The sequence below is a fragment of the Quercus suber genome, unplaced genomic scaffold (assembly GCF_002906115.3).
Source record: "Quercus suber isolate HL8 unplaced genomic scaffold, Cork oak 2.0 scaffold_508, whole genome shotgun sequence".
NCBI lineage: Eukaryota > Viridiplantae > Streptophyta > Magnoliopsida > Fagales > Fagaceae > Quercus > Quercus suber.
In genome coordinates, this window is record NW_027069957.1 from 562,182 (window position 1) to 569,668 (window position 7,487).

The following is a 7,487-nucleotide window of genomic DNA, read 5'->3' on the forward strand; positions in this document are numbered from 1 at the left end:
TACTTACAAGTAAACAAATTGTGTTGTCTTCTTCCTCCGAAAGACGTATCTCGTAAGAACATCCTCCATTCCTACTTCACATCATTCATATTACAAATAATCAAAACATACATATATAACTATATACATACATTCGAAGAAATCAGAAGAACTAGAGTTGAACTTATTCATCAAATTCTTTGCCTAGTCTTAGCACATGTACTGTAGAGGGGAAGAATCAAAACTCAGAATAGTTCCTTTCATGCTTAACACAACTAAATTTGGATTAAATTAAATCGAATCTAATGTAAGCATACATACCAGCAAATAACAAATTAAGTTCACAGAAATTAACCTACAAGTTTAAAGCAAATTCACAACAAAACCCAGATTTTTGTAAGTATAGTTTCTCAAAGACATCCATCAGCATAGAAGCAAATATTGAATTTTAGCATATAACCCAAATGGCCAACCACTACTAGTACTCTGTTTTCTTATGTTGGACAAGGAAAAAGATAATAATTTTATAAGAAGTGAAAGAGGGAAAAGGGGTACCAAAAGAGTAGAATCAAGTGGAATAAGATTTTCAGAAGGAGCGAGTCCATTTGGCTCAATGGCTTTCAAGCAGAAGTGAGTCCATTCTCTAGAGTTACAAAGGAATGTGAAGAAGAACAAAGTCTAAGCGAAACATGTTTGAGAAAATAGAGGAAAAAAAAAACAGTAACACTTGAAATAAATAACAAACACAATCCTAAAATATCCCACATTGATAAAATACAAGTAAATTGTTTTATTTATAAATTGTTGCTATAACCTTACCAATTGCCGAGCTTAGTAACGTAAGTTTGTAACCAAGTTGGGGCATTAGAATGGTTAGATGTATGCCGAGATTGCCTAGGTGGGATGATGGGGTTAATATGTTGATTTGTCCAATATGGAGTCTAATATCCAGCATGCCCTTGGGCTAAAGGAGGCACCCCCATTCACAATGGATGGGTAGCCCACATTTCATATTGAATTGTTTGTTAAGGATTGGGGTATCCCCACAAATCAACACACAACAACCCCTCCCCCAGCATGCTATCTAGTTCTTCTCCATACAAACAACCACTTTTTTTAATTTTTAATTTTTCACATTTATTTGTTGTCAATCTCTGTAAAAATCCATATTTTTTAGATGAGCTTTACCAATCTATTTTCATTTTTTATACAATTATTTTCTTGTCAATCTTGGTATTTTTTAATAAGTTGAACGGCCATTCAAACAACCACTTTTTACCTTTACTAATACTAGTCGCGGACCCGCGCTTTGCGCGTGATAATTATTTTTATGGTGGTTTTATTAATTTTTTTTTTACAATTTAAACTAATCTAATAATGAGTAATGCATTTCATAATTATATTTTTATTTATTATAGGAACAATCATATATGTAACATAAGAACAATCTAAAATACCAAAAAAATGTAAACTAAAAAAAATTAATAAAACTTAACAATGATTAATTGAACCAATATTAGGATAAAATTTTGTTTTTAATAATCTATTAAGGTTATTTTCTTTGTAGAAATTATATGTAGGGACCCAATTTGAATTGAGTGTTGGGTTTTCAGCCCAAAAAGCCCAAACAATAAATTTATAGAGTATGGGTCCAAGAACTAGTACTGTTTTCTGGAAAGGTTATACTCTTCAAGTAATAAGGGATACTATTGATTCGCTCTCTGAGGAAAACTCTCCTCGGCTCTCTTTCAATTAGTCTCTCTTTCTCGCTCTCTCTTTCTCTTTTTCCTTTTTTTGCCAGAAGTCCCTTCTGTCTTCTTCGTTTCTACATTATATACTTCGTTTCTTTCCTTGTTTCCTTCGTACACGTGTAGTTCTTATCCTGGGGGCTCCTTTCTGTCACATCCAGTCCTTACCGGAACTTTCAGCTTAGTGGTCATAAAGCTGCTTAGTTACTATTCAGGTATCACCTCCACATTAATGCGGCCAGAGTGTTAGGTGGACAACATTTAATGAGGAGGTGATAGACTTTAGAAGATATTTTCTACCTTCTCCGACGCCTCTTTTTTTTTTTTTTTTTTAAATGACCCAATCTGTTTTCAATTTTTTTTCCCTTTTAAGTACTTTCCTATCTAATCTTGAAAAAAATATATTTTTTTCTTTTTTTCTTTTTAATATGTTAAAAAAAAAGAAAAAGAAAAAGCCAAACAGGACTAGAATTGATAACTCGCTATATATACCCTTCATTGGGCTGATTATAAAAGATGGAGTTTAATAGAAATTCAAAGTTGTTAAGACTTTGATGGAGAATTGTTGTTATTGTTTTAGTATTGAAATCCTTTGTGGAACAATTCTTTAATCTTTATTTAATGGGGAGGAAAGGGATAAGATGATCAACAATTTGACAAGCCTAATGTGAACAAAGAGGTTGGTTAATGCGAACAATTGTTTATAGTTCGCACAATTGTTGTTAATGTTGCTCCCAAATCCCAATATGATAAACAAAGCCCATATCAAGATCATCAAGGCTTTAGGCTAACTCAACTATAGAGTTCTTTCCATCCATCTTGAAATGAGTAAATTGGATTTTACTCTATCATCAACATTTAAAAAAGTGTTGAGTATCATAATTTTATTCTTTATTTTAAATATTGATAACGTGATAAAATTCGATCACTCATTTCAAAAGAGGGAATAGTATTTTAGAAACTCTATAGTTTAGTTCCTTAAACCTCTAGAGGATCATAATTTGGTAAAGCTTTACAAGGTCCTAAATCATAAGTAGAAGTTTTTTTTTCAGGATCAGAGAGTGAAGGTTCTTGATGGGAGCATTGCACACAAGGTGTATATTGTAAGTGTCTTGGTTTGATTAAAATAAAGGATAAATGGTTGATGCTATGCAATAACCTGAACAACTTAGACTTGTGATTGTGGATGATTCCTATGATAATATACAGTGGATTGTGTACTGTGAAAAGATGTGTGTGACGAAAATATGTAGAGAAAAAAATGAACCATGGCTAGGGATCTAGAGGCTTTCTAATATACCGTAAACAAAAATTTGGACCTTTTTTCTGTTGAGACTAGAGACACTTCTTGCATTTATAGAGATAGCTATTTTCCTTATTTTTAAGGCTATGAGGCCAAAAATTGGGTGGAATTACTAGTGTTCATACTTCCGATTTGTTCTAAATTTCACTTATTGTTAAGAGATAATTCAGCCCTTTTAGCAAATTCAGACTCTCTCATGATTCTTTTATTCCATTATTCAAACCCTAATTCATTAATTTAGATAAATGCATTATTTTATAATAAAAATACAAAAATTTTTAAAATTAATAAAAAATATAATATTCTTGATATGGAATTTTTAATTGCTTGCAAGTCTACCATAGTTAAAATTATGAAACAAGTGTAAAAGCTTGTGGAGTGTGGGGGGCAAGGGTCGAGATTCAAGTCTTTAGGAGAGAGTTTCACACACATATACACATAGATTAGGCTACAGTAGAATTTCTATCTTGTATAAAAAAAAAGTTATGAAACAATAGGAACTTATATGAATTAATCATTTTATGGACCAATTAAAATTAATCTAGGATAATCCTATGTATGCATTTGTATAATATGATCATGAATCTACCAATCAGATTTAAGCATTCAATAAAAAGGGTTAGGGCAATGTTTCACATAGAAAAATACCAATTTACTCTTAATTGCTCTATAACCACATAGGATCAGGGTGATTTATGAAATTTTCTCTTACATAAAACTATCACATTACAACTTGTTCTAATAAAGGGTAGCAAAATATGGTGTTAACAATTGTAACCCTGTGAAACCAGCCACAACTCATGAGAACTCATTAGGAAACTATGAACATATTGAAACTCATTTGAGAGAGTTTTATAAAAAAAAACAACAACATAGTGAATTGGAGAGAGAGAGAGAGAGAGAGAGAGAGAGAGAGAGAGAGAATATTTTTAACTCTCAAAAAATAATGTTGCATGTAGAGTTTAGGAATTTAATCATCTATGTTACGAAATTGTCTTAGCATGTGTGATGCGAGCAAAAACTTGAGTATGGTAGAATCTCCCATAAAATCAATGTTATTAAGCAAAATTGCAAACTACATCCCTAAAGTTTGGGATATTTAAATTTTAAACCCTAAAGTTTCAGAATTTGGATTTTGCCCCTTAAAGTTCTATTCTTTTGCATAACAACTCTCCATCCATATGTTCCATTAAGTGTCACATAAGCTTACCATGCGTGTTTAGATGTTTAGTTCAATAAAATGATGCCAAGTCATTTTTATCATGCCATGTCATTTTTAATTTTTTTTAGGTTACAAAAATGACGTGACATCATTTTATTGGAAAAACTAAACACGCGTGGCATGTTTGTATGTCATTTAACAGAAAATAGGGACAGAGGGGTTGTCGATGCAAATTGAATAGAACTTCAACAGGAAAAATCCAAATTCTGAAATTTTTGGGTATAATATCTAAATATATTTATAAAAATAAACACCATTATTTATATATAAGCAGGTACCAAATAGCATTTGATATTTGGTAACTATGAAGGGAAAGAGGCAAGCCCAACTGAAGCCTTACTAACCTCAAAACATTTGATATGCAGGTACCAAATAGCATATGTAACAGGACAATGGGAAAAACCAAATAGGCCCACCAACACATAAGTGTGCAGGCCTGGCAACTCCATATCAAAGCAGATGGAGTCAGAAATAAACTGCGTACAAGAAGTGGAATTTCCTTTGAAGCCATAAGCAGGGAGGGAAGTAGAATTTTGGAAGCCAATGACACCACTAAAACCTGGTCCACATTCATAGCCAAGCAGATTGACATACAAAGTGCAGTCATAAAAGTTACACGGTTGGGGTTCACAAGCATTATCATCGACACTCACAGTGAAGGAAGAGAACAGAGGTGGAAGAAAAACAAGGAATTCCATTGGTATAGCAGGGCACCATTTGCGGATATCTAACTCTTAAGCCAGCAAGGAATCAAACTCATAGTCCAAGCTGTTCCTGGCCACATTTCGCAGGGAACTACCTCAAGAGCAAGACGTGCATCAAGTCCCCCATACATTCTCTTAGGTTGGACCAAATCTTTTGTAATAGCCGTATTAGCTAAAGACTTCCTGTGTTTGGTACATTCCCGACCTGGTATTAAAAAATTAAAAAAAAAAGGCTAAAAGGAATTCAGTATAGAACTAAAGATCCATATATGTTAAAGCGAAAACCTGTTAGAGAAAATAGAGGGGGAAAAAAAGGCATTGTAAATCCATAACACTTGAAATAAATAACACCACAATTGTCAATATCCCACATCGATAAAATACTAAGAAATTATTTTATTTATAAAGAGTTACAATAACCTAACTTAGTGCCGAGCTTAGTAACGTAAGATTGTAACCAAGTTGGGGCATTAAAGTAGTTGGATGTATGTTAGGATTGCCTAGGTGGGATGTGGTGTTAATATGTTGATTTGTCCACTATGTGGAGTCAATATTCAGCATGCCCCTTGCCTTTGGGTTAAAGGGCACCCCCACCCACAATGGATGGGTAGCCCACACATCTCAAATTGAATGGTTAAGCATTGGGGGTATCCCCACAAATCAACACACAACAACCCCTCCCAGCATGCTATCTAGCTCTTCTCCATACAAACAACCACTTTTTACTCTTTTTTTTTTTTTTTTTTTAATTAAAAAAAAATTTCTTCTCCATACAAACAACCACTTTTTACTCCTTTTTTTTTTTTTTTTTAATTAAAAAAAAATTGTCAATCTTGGTAATCCTTTTTTTTTTCAATTACCTTTATCAATCTTATACCTTTCCTCGCTTGGCCCATTGGATAAAAAAATTTAAAGAACTCATAAGGTAGGGCATCTAAAAAAGTTAACTAATTAAATTTTATTTCTGTATTGACAACAAAATCATAATACTTGGTATCATACAGGCACTCTTATTGTTTGGCACATACTACTTGGAACTTGGAAATTCATCTGAGCCAAGTTTCCAACGATGACAAACCGCTAAGGCAATTATCATTACTCCAGCAATACAAATTCTATTGATCAAGTACTGTGTAATCTTTAATGCATTTAATGAAAAACCTTGATTTAAAATATTTGAATAATATTAATTGTAATTAATACAGGTTAAAGGATAATTACAAATGACTTAATGAATGAAATACTTGTCTTGAAGTATATAAATTTTCTTGATAAATTAATTTTTGCATATGCAAAAATAATATATATAATAAATCATATTAAAGATGTGTTTAAGAAATAGAATTCATATTTGTGTGTGCTATTTTGGGAATTATAAAAATTTATTGATATAATTATATTGGACCTCTGAAAAAATTTTATGTCTTTGCCACCGAGTGACAAAGTTACTATCATACATTAAGAGAAAAAAAGAAAAAAAAAAGGTAAAAAAAAAAAACACTACTATCGTATGTAACCTTATTACTATGAGAGGTACCATACTTAAAAAAATAAAAGAATAAAATAAAAAAAATTGTGTAGTAAATTTTCCATAAATCATTGTGTATTTTATTTTATTTTATTTTAGGTTGAGAAACTATAATTCTAAGTTTCTAGCACTACAGGGGAAGGGGAAAGCTATGTAAACTGTGAAGCTTTTAAAGCAATTACATAACCCCAAAAAGCACTACAAAAGTGCCCAACTCTTGTAGTGATAGATGTGGATACGAAGTATAACTCCTGTAGTGATAGATGTGGATACGAAGTACCACATCGGTAGTGTTTGAGTCAAAATCAATGTGTGTTTGTTCTTCACAAATTTGGCCAAAATATGCACTTGGTATTGGTAATGCGATGAACAAGAAGGTACAAGACCTAGGCAATAAATCTAAATCTATTTATTTCAAGAAACTCTAGTATTGCTAAATATGTGTACATCCATGTTTTGGGACTAGTAGTTATTTTTCTTTAATCAACAATAAGCATAAATATGAAAATGGAGACTCAAAATATAAGCAAATGCCAAAGATTTTACCTGTTTTGTTTAAAAAAATATTATGAATTGATGTGAAAAAAATGTAATAGTGTTATTCAAACCTCATATTAATCGAATTTATGTGGGTTTTTATTAGCTCGACTGATAAAGTTTTCGTCATTGAATAAGAGATCTGAAATTGAAACCCCACCTCCACTAAAAACCATTTGGTATATGAAATTCACGGCTTTAGGGTAACTCTACTGTAGAATTCTTTCCATTCATCTTGAAATGAGTAAATTGGATTTTACCTTATCATCAACATTCAAAAAAATAACAAGTATCATAATTTTATTATCTAATTTAAATATTGATAACATGATATTGAACTATGGCCCTCCTTACTTTGATAGAATCTTCGGGGACAAAGTTTTCAATAGATTCAGGAGAAAGTGCAACTTGATCCACGGAATGTGGCTACCAAGTGACGACACATTTTTTCTCATTTGAGAATAGA